The sequence below is a fragment of the Pleurodeles waltl genome, chromosome 4_2, assembly GCF_031143425.1.
Source record: "Pleurodeles waltl isolate 20211129_DDA chromosome 4_2, aPleWal1.hap1.20221129, whole genome shotgun sequence".
NCBI classification, from domain to species: domain Eukaryota; kingdom Metazoa; phylum Chordata; class Amphibia; order Caudata; family Salamandridae; genus Pleurodeles; species Pleurodeles waltl.
The window spans coordinates 501,375,526-501,397,583 of NC_090443.1; positions in this window are offsets into that span (position 1 = coordinate 501,375,526).

Sequence of the window (22,058 nt, forward strand, 5' to 3'; positions counted from 1 at the left end):
CCCCTATGTTAACCTATGGGAAAAACGGGTACTGACCTCTGCACCCGGCCGCTGGGGTTTTAATAGGTACTTACCTTTTGGGGGTCCACTCTCCTCCAGCCCTTGTCTAACTACTCCATACACTCTGGTGGGGGACACCCGTTTGCATTCCATTTTTTTAGTATATTGTGTGCCCCCCACCCCATAGGATCTTGCCAATTAATGCTTTTCCTGAGAATTAACAGTGTATATTTTGTGTATTTATACCACCAGAGGGAGGTATACCAATGGTAGTCTAGTTTGATGTGCCTATAATAAAGTACCTTTATTTTTGCAACACTGTGTGGTTCTTTTCATGTGTGATAAGTTACTGTGTGACTACTGTGGTATTGCAAGTGCTTCACATGCCTTCTAGATTAGTCTTGGCTGCTCACCACAGCTACCCTAGAGGGCCCTGGCTGTCTAGACACTGTAACACTAACTAATTGGGGTTTGCCTGGACCTAGTATAAGGTGTAACACCATAGGTGTCCACCACATATTGGGCCACCTTCCTACACATGTATAGTCATAAGCACTGAATAGTCCACCCACGTGCAGGGACCCTGGAGCAATTCTTTACTATATCTTCTTAAGTGGATATTTTTTGCTTTTGTTCAGGAAAGCCTGTAAAGACACTTAAGAAAGAGACAGATAATGAGGCCTATATATCTAAGCTACAGTGGCCAAATTCTTCATCATGAAGTCAAAAAAGGGCCAAAATATTAAAATGAGTCTAATTTAAGATGTTTTGCATGCAGTATAAATCTGTTTCACAACCCCCTTTCTATGGAAGAGATGAAGGAGGACAGAGCAGAGTAGCCTCATAGGTTGTCACTATATGGCTAAAATAGAGGCTGTACCTTTAAGTAACTAGGGACCACCAATATCCCATCATGTCCAGCTGGTGACAGTTGCTTCAGTTCTTTTTTCTGGCTCCTGCTGATAGGACTTTGAAGCATTGAGTTCGACCTTTTACATTATTTTTCTCAAATAAATTGTTCTCAGAAATTTTACACAATGTCTTTTAGCCTTTCTGGCTTTTTTCTGTTATTTTTCTTACAGAAAACGCAAGGATTGTGTTTGATAAAATGCCTTGATTGGTCGACAAGTGAACTTGCTGTGGCAGGTAACAGGCCAAAACAGATCTTCATGAGTTCTGTATCATCTGCCTATCTTCTCCTCCTCTTCCTGATGCCTGTGACATCTGTAGGGAGTTTTCCAGATGCACTCTGCACGACAGATGAAAGATGCACATTCAAGGTAGAGAAGTGAGACGGCGCCACAATACACAGCCTGCCAGTGGGACTTCAGAGCGAGGGAAAAATCAGTTTTCCACCAGGGCTCTTCCCTCAGCATCCGGTTGACGTGGAAGGGCTGAGAAGCGTGTTTGAGGCCAGAAATGACATCAGTCCCAGTCGAAGTGGAGAGGATCAACGTTAAGGTACGGTAAGGCGCTGACTTGTTTGCCATCAAAGGCTGGTTCGACATAGAGGAAGCGTTGGTGCATGCACCCTATCACGCAGGCTGCAATGGCAGACCTGCAGAGCACTTTGTCTGGGCTCCCTATGGGTGGCATAATATAAGCTGCAGCCCATAGGGATCCCCTGGCACCCCAATGCCCTGGGTACCTAGGTACCATACACTAGGACTTACATGTTTGTACCAGTATGCCAAATGTGGGGTGAAAAAGATTCTAGCAGCCAAGTTATAAGGGAGAGAGCATAATCACTGTGGTCCTGGTTACAAGGATCCCAGTGAACACAGTCAAACACACAGAAAACAGGCAGAAAAATGGGAGTAACATGCCAAGAAAAGAGGGTACTTTCGTACAAACACACACAGTAATACAGTAAAAACACTACAAAAGGGACACAACACCAGTTTAGAAAAACAAGACCAAAACCACTAAAATCCAACACACAGAAGCAAAGATATGAATTTTTAAATTTAACCAGTACTGTGCCTTGGACGAGGTGATCTCGTCCAAGGCACCGGTTCCTGGGTGCCTTGGACGAGATCACCTTGTCCTGCACCCGGGAACCGGGGGGAGCGCTAGCGCTCCCCCCTTGGGCTCCCCACCCACCCCCCCCGGTCGTGGATGGAAGGGGAACCCCTTCCACCCCCGACCCCCCCGTGACGTCAGCGCGCATCGCGCGCTGACAATCACAGAGGCCTCCTCCATCACACCGGAAGCTCAGCGTCCACCGCGATCGGAAGAGAAATGCAAGCATTTCTCTTCCGATCACGTGGAGGAGGCCGGAGAGGCTTCAAAGGGAAGGAAATGAATTTCATTCCCTTTGAAGTCTCTCTGAGCGTTTCAAAAGCCAGATTGTAAAGCAATCCGGCTTTTGAAACACCCACTAGACACCATGGGTTTATTTTCTATTTAGAAATTGGCATAAGGGAGCGACCCCTTGGGCAAGGGTTGCTCCCAGGGGGGGCTTTTTTTTTAAGGCCTTTTCCGCCCCCAGGGGGGCAGAAACCTCTAGGCACCAGGGATCATTTGTTTTTTTTTGTTTTTGTTTTTGTTTTTAGAGGTGGGGAGCGACCCCTTAGGCAAGGGTCGCTCCCCTAGGGGGCAAAATATATTTAGGCCATTTCTGCCCCCCTTGGGGGCAGATTGGCCTATTTTTATGAGGCCAATCTGCCCCCAAGGGGGACAGAAACCACTAGACACCAGGGAGTTTTTTTTTCTTCGTGAATTTCACGCAAGGGGAGCGACCGCTTAGGCAAGGGTCGTTCCCCTGGGGGGCAAATTTATTTTAGGCCATTTCTGCCCCCCGGGGGGCAGATCAGCCTATTTTAATTAGGGGCAGAAACCACTAGGCACCCGGGATTTTTTTTGTTTGTTGTTGTTTTACAGATGGTGAGCCACCCCTTAGGCAAGGGTCGCTCCCCTGGAGGGGTAAATTGTATTTAGGCCATTTCTGCCGCCTTTGGGGGCAGATCGGCCAATTTTAGGTCAATCTGCCCCCCAAAGGGGGCAGAAACCACTAGGCACCGGGGATCTTTTTTTTTGCGCCAATGTCACGCAGGCAAGGGTCGCTCCCTGGGAGGGTGGGAGGCAAATTTATTTTAGGCCATACCCCCACCCCAAATAAATGGGGCCAAAGTTGTTCTGCCCACTAGTGGGCAGATGGGACAATTACCCCTGATCCACACCCCGGGGGGCAGAAAGTCTACTAGATGCAAGGGAATTTAAAAAAATATATATATATTGGGGTGGTGGCTACCAACAAGTATGGGCCTGGTTACGCCCCCACCTCAACTGAAGGGGGTAGCACTCTAAAACATCTTTTCCCACAGCAAGCAAGAAGGCATTGGATTATTTTGGATTTTACTTTTACATTTGGGCCATGAGAACTTGGCTTACTCTCAAAATCGTCCCACTTGGAATGGTGAGGGCTGCACTTTATGGACTTTGGAACGCTGCCTGGTAGAAAAATCCACAATACCTATACACATCTGAAAACTAAACATCTGGGTGATTCCAGACTGGTGTGTTTCACATGCACCCCACACCATTTTTGTACCCACAATCCCCTGCAAACCTCCAACTTTGCTTGAAATCACACATTTTTCCCACGTTTTTGTGATGGAACCTTCCAGAATCTGCAGAAATCCACAAAATTCCTACCACCCAGCATTGTCTCGTCTATACCGATAAACATTTTGCTGCACTTGTCAGCCTAAAAATGTTTTTTTGCAAACTGCCCTTTTGGACCCCCTTTGTTCCCTCTCAATATCGCCATGTTTTTGGCTCTACCCTTTTACAAGCACTTGGCCCACCTACACAAAAGAGGTATCATTTTTCCCGGGAGACTGAGGGGAACATTGGGTGGTATGAAATGTGTCCCAGTGCAGTGATCCCACACCGAAATGTGGGAAAAATGTGATTTTTTAGCTAAATTTGAGGTTTGCTGAGGATGCTGGGTAAGAAAGCATTGGGGGATCTACGCAAGTCACACCTCACTGGACTCCCTCGGGTGTCTAGTTTTCAGAAATGTCCGGGTTTGGTAGGTTTCCCTAGAAGGCTGCTGGGCCCAGGACCAAAAACGCAGACGCCCCCCTGCAAAAACAGGTACTTTTGTATTTGATCATTTTGATGTGTCCACGTTGTGTTTTGGGCCATTTCCTTTCGTGGGCGCTAGGCCTACCCACACAAGTGAGGTACCATTTTTATTGGGAGACTTGGGGAAAAGCTGGGTGGAAGGAAATTTGTGGCTCCTCTCAGATTCCAGAACTTTCTATCACCGAAGTTAGAAGAAAAAGTGTTTTTTGGGTCAAATTTTGAGGTTTGCAAAGGATTCTGGGTAACAGAACCTGGTCAGAGCCCCACAAGTCATCCCATCTTGGATTCCCCTAGGTGTCTAGTTTTCAAAAATGCGCTGGTTTGCTAGGTTTCCCCAGGTGCCGGCTGAGCTAGAGGCCAAAATCCACAGGTAGGCACATTGTAAAAAACACCTCTGTTTTCTGTGAAAAAATGTGATGTGTCCAAGTTGTGTTTTGGGGCATTTCCTGTTACGGGTGCTCGGCCTACCCACACAAGTGAGGTATCATTTTTATCGGGAGACTTGGGGGAACGCTAGGTGGAAGGAAATTTGTGGCTCCTCTCAGATTTCAGAACTTTCTGTCACCCAAATGTGAGGAAAACGTGTTTTTTTAGCCAAAATTTCGAGGTTTGCAAAGGATTCTGGGTAACAGAACCTGGTCAGAGCCCCACAAGTCAACCCCTCTTGGATTCCACTAGGTCTCTATTTTTAAAAAATGCACAGGTTTGGGAGGTTTCCCTAGGTGCCTGCTGAGCTAGAGGCCAAAATCTACAAGTAGGCATTTTGCAAAAAACACCTTTTTTCTGTCAAAAAATGGGATGTGTCCACATTGTTTTTTGGGGCATTTCCTGTCGCTGGCGCTAGGCCTACCCACACAAGTGAGGTATAATTTTTATCGGGAGACTTGGGGGAACATAGAATAGCAAAACAAGTGATATTGCCCCTTGTCTTTCTCTACATTTTTTCCTTCCAAATATAAGAGAGTGTGTAAAAAAGACATCTATTGAGAAATGCCCTGTAATTCACATGCTAGTATGGGCACCCCGGAATTCAGAGATGTGCAAATAACCACTGCTCCTCAACACCTTATCTTGTGCCCATTTTGGAAATACAAATGTTTTCTTGATAGCTATTGTTCACTCTTTGGCCCATATTTATACCTTTTTAGTGCCTCATTTGCGTCATTTTTTGACGCAAAAGCGGCGCAAACTTACAAAATACAAATGTATTTTGTAAGTTTGCGCCGCTTTTGCGTCAAAAAGTGGCGCAAATGCAGCGCTAAAAAAGTATAGCTGTGGGCCTTTATATTTCAGCAAATGAATTGCTGTATGCCAGGTATAGAATAAAAACCCCACTGCAGGGTGCAGCTCATTTATTGGCTCTGGGTACCTAGGGTTCTTGATGAACCTACAAGCCCTATATATCCCAGCAACCAGAAGAGTCCAGCAGACGTAACGGTATATTGCTTTCAAAAATCTGAAATTGCAGGAAAAAGTTACAGAGTAAAATGTAGAGAAAAATTGCTGTTTTTTCACCTCAATTTAAAAAAAAAAAGAATTTCAGTTGTTATTTTCTGGAGGAAACCCTTGTAGGATCCACACAAATTACCCTTTGCTGAATTCAGAATTTTGTCTACTTTACAGAAATGTTTAGGTTTCTGGGATCCAGCATTGGTTTCACGCCCATTTCTGTCACTGACTGGAAGGAGGCTGAAAGCACAAAAAATCATAAAAATGGGGTATGTCCCAGTAAAATGCCAAAATTGTGTTGAAAAATTGGGTTTTCAGATTCAAGTCTGCCTGTTCCAGAAAGCTGGGAAGCTGGTGATTTTAGCACCGCAAACCCTTTGTTGATGGCATTTTCAGGGAAAAAACCACAAGCCTTCTTCTGCAGCCCCTTTTTCCCATTTTTTTGAAAAATTAATTTTTCACTGTATTTTGGCTAATTTCTTGGCCTCCTTCAGGGGAACCCACAAAGTCTGGGTACCTGTAGAATCCCTAGGATGTTGGAAAAAAAGGACACAAATTTGGCGTGGGTTGCTTATGTGGACAAAAAGTTAGGAGGGCCTAAACGAGAACTATTCCAAATAGGCAAAAAAAGGCCTGGCACAGGAGGGGGAAAAGGCCTGGCAGCGAAAGGGTTAAAACGAGTCTTAATCCATATAAATCAATAGATGCGTTGCTTTTACACAAAGTACCTGGTATGCGTAAAAAATAAAGCCACATGAGGAGCGTGCATAGTAAAAGTAAGTGATGCGTCGATTCCTGACTCGCAAGTGAGACTGTGCGTCGATTCTTGTCCAGTGAGATAGGCAATGCGCCATTTCTCTCTCACGCAGAAGAGCGATGCATCGATTTCTGGACGGGCAGTGCAGGTTCACTATGGTTTTGACGCCCAGCAATAATGCATGCAAAATCCTGATGCACGATAACAAACAGCCGCGTTGTGTTGGTGATGCTTTGATTTCGGCAGCCAAGAGCAGGTGTTACATTGATTTTCCAGCTGTGATGCAGGTGGCGTGTTGATTTTTTAGCCGCGATGCAGGTGCTGTGTCAGTTTTTCTCATGCTCGGCTCAGGGGTGTGGATTTCAGCCTTGGTTCCACCAGCTTCTCCTTTCAAGGGCACAGGGACTGGATAGGGCACCACTTGGCAGGGTAGGAGTCTCAACAAGAGAGTCCAGGTGCTGGCAGAGGAAGTATTTGATGGCCTTTCGCAAACATAAAAACACTGCAAAGTCCAGTATTTTTCCTCTCTAAGGTAGAAGCAGCAACTGCAGACCAACCCAGCAAAGCACACTCACAGGCAAAGGGGCAGTATTCCTCCTCCAGCTCTTCAGCTCTTCTCCTTGGCAGAGGTTCTTCTTAATCCAGAAATAATCTAAAGGTCTGGGGTTTGAGTCCACTACTTATAATAATTTTTGCCTTTAAAGTAGGCAAAATACAACAAAATCCTGCCTTGCCCAGACCTGGCCCTGGACATATACCAGGGGGTTGGAGACTGCTTTGTGTAAGGACAGGCACAGCTCTTTCAGGTGCACATGTCAGCTCCTCCCTCCCCACTCTAGCCCAGGAGACTCATCAGGATATGCAGGACACTCTTCAGCTCCCTTTGTGTCACTGTCTAAAGGGAACTCACAAACAGCCTAACTGTCTGTCTGACCCATACGTGGATTCTGCCGGCAGACAGAGGCACAGAATGGTTAAGCAAGAAAATGCCCACTTTCTAAAAGTGGCATTTTTAAACTGACAACCTAAAAAACAACTTTACCAAAAGTATTTTCAAATTGTGAGTTTTGAGACCCCTAAACCCCTTATCTCTATCTGCTACTATAGGAGGCTGGCCTGGCTGATAGTGGGTACCTTGTGGTACTTACACCTTGTGCCAGGTCCACTTCTCCCTTATTAGTAGTTTAGAAGTGTTCTAGCATCTTAGGCTGATAGAGACAGCTATAGCAGAGCAGCTTAGGCTGAACTAGTAGACATGCAAAGCTCCTACTATAACACTTATATCACTTAGCACCATATCATAAGAAAACACAATACTCAGAGTTACTAAAAATAAAGGTACTTTATTTTAGTGACAATATGCCAAATGTATCTCAGAGGATATACTCCCTTAGGAGGTAAGTAATATACACAAAATATACACACAATCCAAAATCAGGTAAGTAAACAGTTAGAAAGGTAGTGCAAACACTGTAGAACACAATAGAATGCGATAGGAGACAATAGGCCTAGGGGCAACACAAACCATATATTCCAAAAGTAGAATGCGAACCACAAATGGACCCCAGGCCTAGTGTAGTGTGTAGAGGGTCGCTGGGAGTGTAAGAAAACACTAAGGGTGTCCAAGATACCCCACCCCAAGACCCTGAAAGGTAGGAGTAAAGTTACCCTACTACCGCAGAAAGACAGTAAAGTCGAGATAGGGGATTCTGCAAAGACAACAACTGACTGCAAAGCACTGAAGACGGATTCCTGGACCTGAGGACCTGCAAAGGAAGGGGACCAAGTCCAAGAGTCACGCAAGTGTCCAGGGGGGCCAGGAGCCCACTAAACCCCGGATGAAGGTGCAAAAGGGCTGCCTTTGGATGGAAGAAGCCAAAGATTCTGCAACAATCGAAAATGCCAGGAACTTCTCCTTTGGTCAGAAGATGTCCCACGGCGTGCTGGAGGATGCAGAGTTGTTTCCACGCAGAAAGACCACAAACAAGCCTTGATAGCTGCAAGAGTCGCGTTGAGGATTTTGGGTACTGCCACGGCCCAGGAAGGACCAGGAGGTTGCCCCTTGGAGGAGGAGACAGATGGGGCGCTCAGCAATACAGAGAGCCCAAGCAGAAGCAGGCAGCACCCGCAGATGCACCTGAACAGGCATTCAGAAGATCTGAGCATGACGGTTGACTCAACACAACAAAAGAGGGTCCCACGAAGTCGGAGTCCAACTCAGCAAGTTGGGCAATGCAGGACGGAGTGCTGGGGACCTGGGCTAGGCTGTGCACGAAGGAAGTCTTGCAAAAGTGCACAGAAGCCCTAGCAGCTGCAGTTCACGCAGTACACAGGATTACTGTTTGGCGTGGGGAGGCAAGGACTTACTTCCGCCACTAGACTTTCGGGGACACTTGGATTGAGCTCCTGTGTTCCAGGGACCACGCTCGTCAAGATGAGAGGGGACCCAGAGGACCGGTGATGCAGAAACTTAATGCCTGCGTTGGCAGGGGGAAGATTCTGTCGACCCATGGAGATTTCTTCTTGGCTTCCAGTGCAGGGTGAAGGCAGACACCCCTCAGAGCATGCATCACCAGGAAACAGTCAAGAAAGCCATCAGGATGAGGCGCTACAATGTTGCTGGTAGTCTTCTTGCTACTTTGTTGCGATTTGGCTACAGAAAAAGGTAAGCACCTATCAGAAAGGGACTTTGACGTCACCTGCTGTCACTGGCCACTCAGAGGTGTCCATTGTGCCCCCACACCTCTGCATCCAAGATGACAGAGGTCTGGGACACACTGGAGGAGCTCTGGGCACCTCCCTTTGGGAGGTGCTGGTCAGGGGAGTGGTCACTCCCCTTTCCTTTGTCCAGTTTCGCGCCAGAGCAGGGCTTGGGGGGATCCCTGAACCGATGTAGAGTGGCTTATGCAAGGAGGGCACCATCTGTGCCCTTCAAAGCATTTTCAGAGGCCAGGAGAGGCTACTCCTCTCAGGCCTTTCACACCTATTTCCAAAGGGAGAGGGTGTAACACCCTCTCTCAGAGGAAATCCTTTGTTCTGCCTTCCTGGGACTGGGCTGCCCAGGCCACAGGGGGGCAGAAACCTGTCTGAGGGTTGGCAGCAGCGGTAGCTGCAGAAAAACCCCCAGAAAGTTAGTTAGGCAGTACCCGGGCTCTATGCTGGAGCCCCGGGGATGCATGGAATTGTCCCCCCAATACCAGAATGGTACTGGGGTGACAATTCCATGATCCTAGACATGTTACATGGCCATGTTCGGAGTTACCATTGTGACGCTACATATAGGTATTGACCTATATGTAGTGCACTCGTGTAATGGTGTCCCCGCACTCACAATGTCCGGGGAAATTGCCCTGAATAATGTGGGGGGCATCTTGGCTAGTGCCAGGGTGCCCTTACACTAAGTAACTTTGCACCTAACCCACACTAAGTGAGGGTTAGACATATAGGTGACTTATAAGTTACTTAAGTGCAGTGTAAAATGGCTGTGAAATAATGTGGACGTTATTTCACTCAGGCTGCAGTGGCAGTCCTGTGTAAGAATTGTCTGAGCTCCCTATGGGTGGCAAAAGAAATGCTGCAGCCCATAGGGATCTCTTGGAACCCCAATACCCTGGGTACCTAGGTACCATATACTAGGGAATTATAAGGGTGTTCCAGTGTGCCAATCAGAATTGGTAAAATTAGTCACTGGCCTGCAGTGACAATTTTAAAAGCGGAGAGAGCATAAACACTGAGGTTCTGATTAGCAGAGCCTTAGTGATACAGTTAGGCACCACACAGGGAACCCATGCAGGGCATATTCTATGAGCACTGGGGTCCTGGCTAGCAGGATCCCAGTGACACAGGCAAAAACAAACATACATACAGTAAAAATGGGGGTAACATGCCAGGCAAAATGGTACTTTCCTACAGCTACCAATGGAAAACTGCACTTAAAAGATATTAAAAGGCAGTCCCCATGTTAACCTATGTGGGAGCTAGGCCTTGCATTAATGAAAAACGAATTTGGCGGTATTTCAGGGCATGTAAAACAAACCAGTACAGGTCCTACCTTTTAAATACACTGCAACCTGCCCATGGGGCTACCTAGGGCCTACCTTAGGTGTCTCATACATGTAGTAGAAGGGAAGGTTTGGGCCTGGCAAGTGGGTACACTTGCCAGGTCGAATTGGCAGTTTAAAACTGCGCACACAGACACTGCAGTGGCAGGTCTGGGACATGTTTTCTGGGCTATCCATGTGGGTAGCACAATCAGTGCTGCAGGCCCACTAGTACCATTTGATTTACAAGCCCTGGGTACCTCTAGTGCACTCTAATAGGTACTTACTAGTAAGTCAAATATGCTAATAGTGTAAAAGCCAATTAGAGTTACAATTTACACAGAGAGCACTTGCACTTTAGCACTGGTCAGCAGTGGTAAAGTGCCCAGAGTACCAAAACCAGTAACAACAAAGTCCAGCACACAGTCACAAATACAGGAAGCAGAAGCAAAATGACAGGGGAAACTATGCCAAGGATACCAAGTCTAACACCAGCATCCGGATCAAGGCCCCTTTTTTCTCCATTCTGATTCTCCACCCGACTTTGTTGTGATTTTAGCTGGGAAAAAGGTCCATTCTACCTCTCTATTATTCTCTTCACCTCCAGATAAGGAGAGAAGAAAATTGGATTCAGCAAGCTGCAAAGTCTGCAGTCCAGTGGCGACTTCGATGAAAGCAGTCAGTGCTATGGCCCTCTTGGGCGGGTATGAGCGAGCCCTTTGGGATTCAATCCAGCATTTCATTGAGTACCTGCCAAAGGACAAAAGGGAAGATCGGTAACAAGGATGCAATGGTCTGAAGTCAAATTATCAGTGCAGCTGTGGTTTCTTCCCTCCTTGTTCCTCTTTGCACATGACTATTGCCATGGAGTCACCTTGCAGAGGGATGCTTGGCTCTGGCTGACACCTCTAAAACTGGAAGCATAATAGAGCATCCAAAATTTGCCATTTTCAGATTCCAAACTATTTGTCAGCCATGCTGATGAAGAGATGGCAGGAATGAAAACAGAAATGTCCACATTAAAAGCTGTTGGTCTGGAGAAACCTAGAGAACAGTGCAAATCGTTTTGACTTTACCAGCGTCGGTTTTACTTACATAGGGTTCAAACCCCTCATTGACTTCTGAGTAGATCTCAGCAACAACATCATAGATCCTACCAACCACAGTGCAAGCAGACAAGAGGACGCTCTGCCCACCAGCCCAGCCAACGTGGTTAACAAACATCAGCCACAAAGCCATGAGCCCTCCCTTCCCCCTCTTCTGTTATCCACTATGGTGGGGGAAGCATTGCTCATTATCTGGACGAGTGGCAACGCATAAAACAGACACCTTGGTTTTTAATGTTGTGAAGAATGGGTACTCTCTCAGGTTTACCACCTCACTACTGCCCGTTCCACCAATGCGTCACTTCCCAACTTGACTCACTCAGGACGGAAGTCAACATCCTTTTGAAAAAGATGGTGGGAGCCGTCCCTCACAGTTACCGAGGGAAATGCATTTACTACAGGTATTTCCTTGTACCAAAGAAAGACAAACACAAATTCAGACCCATTCTCGATCTCAAAGTCACCAACAAGTGAATTTGAAAAGAGAAGTTCTGGATGCTCACTTTAAATAAATATATCCCCAACTTCATCAGAGAGATTGGCTTTGCTCCATGGACCTCCACAATGCATACTTCCACATTTCCCTCGCCAGGAAGCATTGGAAATTTCTCTGGTTCCTTGTAGGGCACGACCATTACCAGTACACAGTACTATCATCTGGCTTCAAGCCAGCACCCAGAACATTCTCCAAGTGCATGGTAGTGGTGGCAGCCAATCTAAGAAAATACTGAATCTTTATCTACCCCTATCTATCTGGATGACTGGCTCATAAAGGAGTCTCATGAAGCCAACTGCATTTCAATTGGACTTGCGATCGCCTTCATTGGCTGGGTCTTCATGTCAACTTCAAGAAGTCCACGTCAACACCAGTCCAGACATTACATTACTAAGGGGTCTCCATCGACACCATTCACACAAAGTTGTGTTCTTCGGAGGAGCGGTGCTTATCGAGCCTTCAGAAATGTCAGACTCTGAGGAGCCTCATCCAACAGCAAGAGCAGCCATATCTCTTCTCAGCTCAATGGCCTCCTGCATTTTACTCACTCCCAATGCTCACCTCCACATGCGGCCTTTTCCGGACTCTCTAGAGGACCTGTGAGACCAGCTGGTGAACAACTGGGAGGATAGGATCACACTCTACTTACATGCCACATGATCCCTCAGGTGGTGTTCTCCAAGCAACCTCCTCCAAGGGATGCCATTTCACCAACAGGTCCCTTTTCAAACCATTGTGACGGATGCATCATTGCTCGGATGGGGAGCCCACATGGATACCATATCAATCTCTTCGAGCTCTGCACAGTTCATTTGCCACTCAAGGACTTTCACCCATCATTCACCACGACATCCTTCTTGTTCAGACGGGCAATACAACCACCATGTACTGCCTGAACAAGCAAGGGGCACCAGGTCCAGAGCCTTGTCAGTAGAGGCCCAGACAATTTGAAAATGGCTTTTGGCTAGGAACCTGAGTGTAACACAACTCACCTCCCAGGCATCCAGAATGTTCAAGCAGACTCTCTCAGCAGAGCTCAGATCTTGCATGAAGAAGTAATTCAAAGTATCTTCCACTTGTGGGGCACCCCTTCTTTTGACCTGTTTGCCACAGCGTAAAAAAGAAAATGCCACAACTTCACCTCCAGATATTACCATCCAGAGAAACTAGGGAATGCCCTCTGGATCAAGTGGTCCAGCAATATTTTTACGCCTTTTCACCGATTCCCCTGATCACAGCAGTCCTGATCAAGCTGTTCCACTCCAAAGCCAAGATGATCCTAATTGCTCTAGAGTGGCGATGGCCATGGTAGTTCCCAGACCTTCTTTACCGTTCACAGCATCCATATCTCAAGCTGCTATGCAGACCACGCCCACTAACAAAATTTGGAGGCCAGATGGTACATCCCAATCTCTCCTCCTTGAATTTGGCAGCATGGCTCCTGAGCTAGTGCAGAATGAACAGTTGAACTTGACACAAGACTGCCTGGCTATCCTCAAGGAGGCTAAGCAGCCTTCCACTCACTCCACTTGTGCCTTCAAATGGAAGAGATTTTGCATCTGATGTTCCTCTAAGAATGTGGACTCGACTACTTGTCAAGAGGATGTGATTTTACCATACCTTCTACACTTGGCTAAATCTAGCTTGCAATTCTCTTCCATAAAGGTTCATCTGGCAGCTATTACTGCCTACAGGAAATGTCCATCAGAAATCTCTTTTTTCCAAATCCCTGTCAGAAAGGATTTCTCAGAGGGGCTGAATAAGGTTTTCCCTCCCATTAGGCGTCCTTTGACTCCCTGGGAACTCAATATAGTGCTTTCTCGCCTTATGCCAGATCCCTTTGAACCCATCCACAAAGCTTTCCCACAACACCTTACGTGGATAGCAGCTTTCCTGGTAGTGATAACATTAGTTTGCCGGGTTATCGAGATACAAGCACTATGTTCTCATGAACCATTCACTGTCTTTTATTTTAGCAAAGTGGCAAGAGAACTCACCCGGAATTCCTTCCTAAGTGGGTGTCGGACTTCCATGTAAACCAGACTATCTCATTGCCTATAGTCTTTCAGAATCTCTATTCCAGCAGAAAGATCTCTACATTCACTGGATGTTAGGAGGGTTCTGAAATTTTATTTCAGCAAGACAAGAGATATCCGCAGAATGGACCATTTGTTTATTAACCATGGTCCAGTTCGCACTGGATTAGTCACTTCCAAACAATCCCTCTCCAGATGGATTGATTCATGTATTTTGTTGTGCTACCAAGAATCTCATAAATCACTAGCAGCTAAACCTAAGGCACACTGTACTAGGGGGAAAGAAGCTACTGCTGCTTCTCAGCCCAATATCCAGATTCCACTAATTTGCAAAGCAGCTACCTGAAAATCAGTACATATTTTCACCAAGCACTAATGCCTAGACTCTGATGCTAGAGCAGATGCTCAAGTAGGGCAGACTTCCCTCAGAAATGTGTTTGCTTCAACTGCCTAAGTGACCCTCTGTCTTCTCCACAGCAATATGTGGGGATGGGCTTCCTACTCTACTCAGTGCACATGACTATACATGGAAATCCTCTATGAGAGAAGGAATAGTTTCTTACCTGTAACTCCTGTGCTCTCGCAGGGGAATTTCCATGATAATTCATAAGCAACCTTCCCTTCTCCTCTTTGAAATGGACAGAGGTATCCTTGCAATCTTCATATGTCGCACATCGCCTTCAAAAGCAACTGAAGCAACTGCCACCAGCTGGGCGTGATGGAATACTTGTGGTTCCTAGGTTCTTAAAGGCACAGCCTCTATTTTAGCCCTATGATGACAGCATATGAGGCTACTCTGCCCTGCTCTCCCTCATCTCTGTCATAAAAAGGGGTTTGTGAAGGAGATTTATCCTGTTTGCAAAACATTTTAAATTATACTCTTTTTAATGTATTGGCCCTTTTTTGGCTTTGTGATGAAGCATTTAGCCATTGTAGTCTAGATAATTAGGCTGCATTATCTGTCTGTTTCTTAAGTGTCTTTACACGCCTTCCTGAAGAAAGGCGAAAAATCTCCACTTAAGAAGATATATTAAAGAACTGCTCCGGGGCCCCCACATGTAGGCGGGACTATTCACTGATTATGACTTATCATGGAAATTGCCCTACAAGAGTACAGGAGTTACAGGTAAAACACTATTCCTTATTTCTCCTTGTTTTTCCACTTTCTATGTGTGCTGCATTCTGCAGCATACATAGAAAAAGGGAAAAAAAACTTTGTGGGAAGCTGGCCTGGTGTGTGCTGAGCACATATGATGTTATCACCTTATACCAGGTCCAGGTATCCCCTATTAGTGAAGTGTAGGCAGTGTCTAGGAAGCCAGGGCTCTCTAGAGGTAGTTGTGGATGAGCATCCAAGACTTATCTAGGAGGCAGACAAAGCTCATGTAATACTGCTACAGTCACACAGCACTTACACACATGAAAGAACTAAACAGTGTTACAAAAATAAAGGTACTTTATTATAGTACCACAAATACTAAAATATTGTATAGGCAATACCCTAACTGGAGGTAAGTAACCGCACTATTAAATACACATTAGCAATCAGTGAATAGCATAAAAAGCAATATGCAAATAGTAAGGGCCCTAGGGGAGTGCCAAACCATATATTAAAAAGGTTGAATGTGAAAGGCAGTCCTCCACCCAAAGGGAATTTAATCAGTAGAGGGGAGCTGTAGGGACTAGGAACCCCAAGAGGTGAGTACCAGAGTGACCCCCAGCAAACAGGAGAGTAGAGGTAAGTACCTGGTTTTCCTCAAAACCAACAGGAGGACTTTGGAAGAGGATTGTGCAAGACCCAGAAAAGACTGGAAGAACCCAAGGGTGGAACCTTACCGAAGAGGACCTGTAAAGGAAGGGTACCAAGTCCAGTTTGTGATGGAGTGTCTGGTTGTGGCAGGAGCCGCTACCCTTCTGTGGAAGCGGGCCAGGTTGGCAGTGGACGAAGACAGTCAGCAGTGCAGCACAGGAGCAGGAGAAGAGTTCCAGGAGTGATGCAAGTGATGTCCCACGTCTGCGTCATAATGCAGTAGGTCAGTGGTACTGGAATACCACCAACAAGTCTTGGCAAATGCAAGAGTCGGAAAAGAAGGTTTTGCAAGGCTGGAGAGGACCAGCAAGGTCCAGGGGACTCGACCCAAAGCGGAAAGTACAGGGTGACCCTCAGCAGCTGGGAGAGTCACAAGAAGAGGAGCAGTCTCCAAAGGCGTCCCACGGGCAGCGGGCACAGGAGTCGCAGTGAGGCCCACTCAGCACACCTGAAGAAGTGTCCCACATCGCTGGAGCAGCAGGCAGGAGACTGTGCATTGCAGGTGCTGAAGGCTGTGGCTACAGGGAGCCTGAAGATCTCTTGGAGGAGGAACAAACAAGCCGTGGTAGCTGCAAAAGACACGGTGCACAGGGGTACTGTCCTGCAGGGAGAGGCAAGGGCTTACCGTCTCCCAAGTTGGACAGCTGATGAAGAGGACCAAGTGGACCACTCAAAACTACCACCTGTGATGCAGGATCCACGCAGCTCTGGAGGGGATAAGATCCACGCAGCCGGTCGTTGTTGCAGTTGGTGCCTGCGGATGCAGGGGAGTGACTCCAAGGGAGAATCCTTCTTATTTCTTGTGCAGGCTGAAGACTCGTTACCCTCACAGGATGCACAGCTGGGGAAATGTTGCAGTTGCTGGAAGGAGCCAGAGAAACAATGTTGCAGAGTGGAGTTGTCTCTGTAGTTGCAGATTGTCAGTTCCTGGAGGGCCCAGTTGCAGTCCCAGTGGGCAGAAGATGAAGTACGATGCAGAGTAGTTCTGCCTGAATGTTGCATTTCAAATCTGAGGACCCACCCAAGAGGAAATCCCTAAATAACCCAGGAAGGGGGTTTGGTCACCAAGCAGGGTGACCACCTATTAGGAGAGGGCTGTGACGTCACCTGCCTGACGTGGCTACTCAGATGCTCCCAGGGGCCTCTGCCTGCCTTGGATTCAAGATAGCAGAATTAAGTGGCCACCTGGAGGAGCTCTGGGCACCACCCCTGAGGTGGTCATTCCCCTTTCCACTGTCCAGTTTAATACAGGAGCAAAGACCAGGGGTCCCTAGACTGGCACAAACCGGTTTATGCAAGGAGGACATAAAATGTGCCCTTCAAAGCATACTCGTGGCTTGGGGAGGCTACCCTTCCCATGCCATGCAACACCTATTTCCTAGGGAGAGGGTGCTACCTTCCTCTCCCACAGGAAATCCTTTGTTCTGGCTTCCTCTGCCTGAGCTGGTCAAGAAGCAGGAGGGCAGAAAGTGCCTGAGGGGTGGCAGCAGCACAGGGTGCCCGCAAAGCCCCAGAAGACTAGTAGTAGCAATGCTGGGGGTCCTCTAAGGAGCCCCCAGAGTGCATGGAATCATACGACCAATACTGGCAACAGTATTGGGGTATTATTCCAGCATGTTTGATATCAAACATGCCCAGGTTCGGAGTTACCATTATGTAGCTGGACACAGGTGTCCAGTGCCTGGGTAAAATGGCTTCCCTGCACTTACGAAGTCCAGTGTAGTGGAGCTAGAGTTTGTAGGGGCACCTTATGCTAATGCAGGGTGCCCTATGGGTATCTTCACCCTGCTCTCTGGGCTAGGAGGGCCTACCATAGGTGTGACTTACAGTGACCTGGTGCAGTGACCTGTTGTGAAAGGGTGCATGCACCTTTTCACGCAGGCTGCAATGGCAGGCCTGCAGACACATTTTGCATGGGTTCCCATGGGTGGCACAATACATGCTGCAGCCCATGGGGAACCCCTGGTGACCCAATGCCCTGGGTACCTAAGTACCATATACTAGGGACTTATATGGGGGCACCAGTATGTCAGTTGTGGGGTGTGCAAAGTCCTAAGAAACCAAATTTAGAGGGAGAGAGCACAGTCACTGGGGTCCTGGTTATCAGGATCTCAGGGAACCCAATCAAAACACATGGACAGCAGGCACAAAGTGGGGGTAACCATGCCAAAAAGAGTGTACTTTTCTACAAGCCTACCATGATTGTTTTGTGCAGGAAGGTGCCACTTCCTACACAAAAACAAACCTGCCTACAGCCCACACACCCTTGCACCATGGTGAAAGGGTGCCTTTGTTGCTGCTAGGCTGGCAAAAGGGAGCCAGCGTAGTAGGAAAAGACAGGAATGCACCTTATTGCTTAAATACAATGCATTCCTGCCTTTTCCCTTTGATGTCGGGCAGCGCAGCAAGATGACTTGCTGCTGTGCCCTGCACCAAAAGCCCATGAATATGGGCCTTGGTGTTTTTGTGGTGACTTAAATTAATGAATGCTGCCGCCATATTGTCACAATATAACCAGCATTTGTGGCACACCGTCGCCACACTTAAGGAGTAAGCTACCATAGTTGTTTCGTGATCAAGTGAAGGTCATCATTAAAGAAGGTAATTAGTCCAAATCTGCACTTAAGTATGCATTTTTCAATGCTTCCAACATTAGTTTTTTTCAAATCGATATGGGTGTTTTAAGAAGGTGTGGTTGGATAAGAAGCCTATCCTTTCAGTATGAAGTATAGTCCAGGGTACGTGACATGCCTTTTATTGGACAGCACTTGTTTGGGAAACATGATTGACTTGCTGCTGGCAAAAAATAAAACAAACACAGCCTTCAACCAAAACAGAACTATTCTTAATACAGGCCATACCACAATATGTGAGATGTCATTTTAAAGCTGTCTACAAGAAAATATCATATACATTGAAACGTGTCTACGATTAGAAATCATCAAACTCAAAGCCTAAAGTCATCAGTATTTTTACTTCAGACTTCCCCTAATATGAAAGAAAAGTGGAGTGTATCATCTAATCTTGGACTTGACAGTACTAAACAAATTCATAAAGAAGCAAAGCTTCATGATGATCTCTCTTCTGTACATAGGCCCTCATTACGACCCTGGCGGTACGAAGACCGCCAGGGCCGCAGTAGCGGTCTCACTGCTGGTGGTGAAGACCGCCACATTACGAGTGTGGCGGTTTGGCCTCTGTCAACCAGGGTGTAGGACAGCACCTTCGGGCCGGCGGTTCTCTGAAGACCACCGGCAGTATTACGAGTCGCCTTTCCGCCAGGTTTTCAGTGGCAGTAGCACCGCCATGAAAACCCTGGCAGAAAGGCTGCTGGCAAAAAGAAATTCCTTTCCTGCCACCGGCAGATGACTTCCCCAACCCCCTCCTTCAATTACATGACCCCTGACCCCCCACTTCCATGACAGCACCCCCTCCACGTACACGCACACACATACATACCCACACGCACCCCATATACACGCATTTACCAACACTTACACACACACATTCACCCACACGCATACATACACTCATTCACTTGCACCAACAGACATGCATTCACACGAACATACCAACACGCACTAACTTCAACAGTCACATACGCATTCACACATGCATACACACATGCATACACACTTACATTCACACACGCTGACATACAACTACTCACACATGCACAATCAACACCTCCCACCTTCCTAATCCCCTCCCCTGTCCGACGATTGACTTACCTTGTCTGGCGAGGAGGTCGTCTGCCAGGGAACGGGACTCAGCGCTTCCACCACCAGCAGCACCCCTCCATCAGGACACCGCCACACCGTATTACTGCTCATAATACGGTGGGCAGAGTCCTTTTGGCGTGGGGCTGACAGCAGTGGAACCGCCTCTGTGCCGCCGACCGCCAGCACGACTGCTGACGGATTTCCACCCAAATTGTGGCACTGGCGGTCTTCTGGGGCCCGCGGCTTTGGAGGTCTTAGGAAAAGACTGCCAAAGTCGTAATGAGGGCCATAGTTCTGTCGATCAGCCAGAAGGATTACTTGGCACAAATACATTTATAATATGTTTATTTTCATCAGCGCATACATCCATCACATTGAAAATACCTGCAACGTTTGGTGAATAGCAACAGTATTGGTTCAAAGTATTTCTATTTGCTGTCACTGACAAGAGGATTTACAAAATGCCTATCTCCTGTAGTTGCATGGCTATGTAGGCAGGAAGAGAGAGTGTTTCAATACTTAGAGGGTTAGCTGATCAGACACCTTCATTGTAGCAACCATCAGCCTCATTCTGTTTTATACTGTAACTTCTGGAAAAATCAGGCGTAACTCTCAAATAATAGACATTTGTGCACATGCTTTCATTAGTCGCAAAATGTGTATGCACATTTTCTAAAGAAATAACCTTCCCAACAAGGATGGGGGTCACTAAATTGACTCAAGACGTCCATGAGAAATCTCTCATTAATGTACACAAATACAAACTATGGGGCTGAATGAGGTCTTCCTTCTTTCCATTAGTCCCTCAATGCCGTTTGAGAGTGAACAGCCTTCACCAACAAGGCTTATTCCTTCATTGGAAATGCTTCTGCATATGAGCTGCTTCTAGAAACATAAATCCTCTTACGATGCTTCCTTATTAAATCTAACCTTGTCTTAATTTAGATAAGCCAGGCTTTAAAGCACATCTGGTATTTAGCTCCAGCTATCGCACAACTCGAAGTAATCTGTCACTTTACCCAACCAGAGTGATAATGGAACATAGGAGATTAACATGGAAAACTGCATTTCTTTTGGCCGTAATGTCAACACAGTGCTTTAGTGAGATTCAGTCCTCCATCAGACTACCTTATCTCATTTGCTAAAAACAAATTAACACTTGCTACAGATCTGAGGTTTGTACCAAAAGTACTGGTGTAATTCCATCTAAATGAAAAGGTTCATCTATCAATGTTTTTCCTGAAACTTCTACTGCTGCAGAAGAGCAATAAATTATTTTGACCTTCAATGTTGCTTGAAATTCAGTTTCAGGGGATCTCTATTGATAATCAGAAGCACTGAATAGTCCCGCCCACATAGGGGGACCCCAGTGCAGTACTTTCAAAGTCACATCCTCTTCACCTTACTTTGGGAAGGCCAGGCGGCCAATGTGACACAAATGTTACATTTTGCAGCCTTAAAACAGGCTATATTTGTGAAAAAGTTGATATATTTCCTGTCAGGAAAATATCTAAAAATCCTCTATGCCCTGAAGGACGTCTAGTGAATCAGCTTTGAAAAGTTTGAGATGAGAATATTTTAGGGAAAAATCTTAAAAAGGCAGAGCTGTGTCCTAGAATCCTGTCAGCAGGAGCCGGAAAAAAGAACTGCGTAAACTGCAATCTGCAGGGCATGTTGAGGCACTAAAGGTCAAGAGGCCCTTAAAGGCGCAGTCTCCTATTCTCATTGTTTCCAATGCTGCAGTCTATACAGCTATATTTTATCGTATTAATATGTAAGTGGAACCTGTGTTCTGACGTTCCATTAGACTGTTATAGTTTGAATTCCTGCGTAGTCAGTTGCAGAGGAGGCTGGCAGGAAAAAAATCATGCTGTAGCAGGCTGATTAAAGCTTCAATTTAAGATTTATGCATGCTCGTCTAGCAATTTATTTAATCAATCAATCATTAACATTTATATAGCGCGCTACTCACCCGTGCGGGTCTCAAGGCGCTAGGGGAAAAAGGGGGGGTTATCGCTGCTCGAACAGCCAGGTCTTTAGGAGTCTCCGGAAAGCGGAGTGGTCCTGGGTGGTCCTGAGGCTGGTGGGGAGGGAGTTCCAGGTCTTGGCCGCCAGGAAGGAGAAAGATCTCCCACCCGCCGTGGAGCGGCGGATGCGAGGGACAGCAGCGAGTGCAAGGCCAGAGGAGCGGAGGAGGCGGGTGGGGACGTAGAAGCTGAGGCGTCTGTTGAGGTATTCCGGTCCCTTGTCGTGGAGGGCTTTGTGTGCGTGGGTGAGAAGTCGGAAGGTGATCCTTTTGCTGACTGGGAGCCAGTGCAGGTGTCTCAGGTGTGCGGAGATGTGGCTGCTGCGGGGTATGTCGAGGATGAGGCGGGCCGAGGCGTTTTGAATGCGTTGCAGGCGATTTTGGAGTTTGGCTGTGGTCCCGGCATAGAGGGTGTTGCCGTAGTCCAGGCGGCCCGTGACGAGGGCGTGAGTCACGGTTTTTCTGGTGTCGGCGGGGATCCAGCGGAAGATCTTGCGGAGCATGCGGAGGGTGAGGAAGCAGGC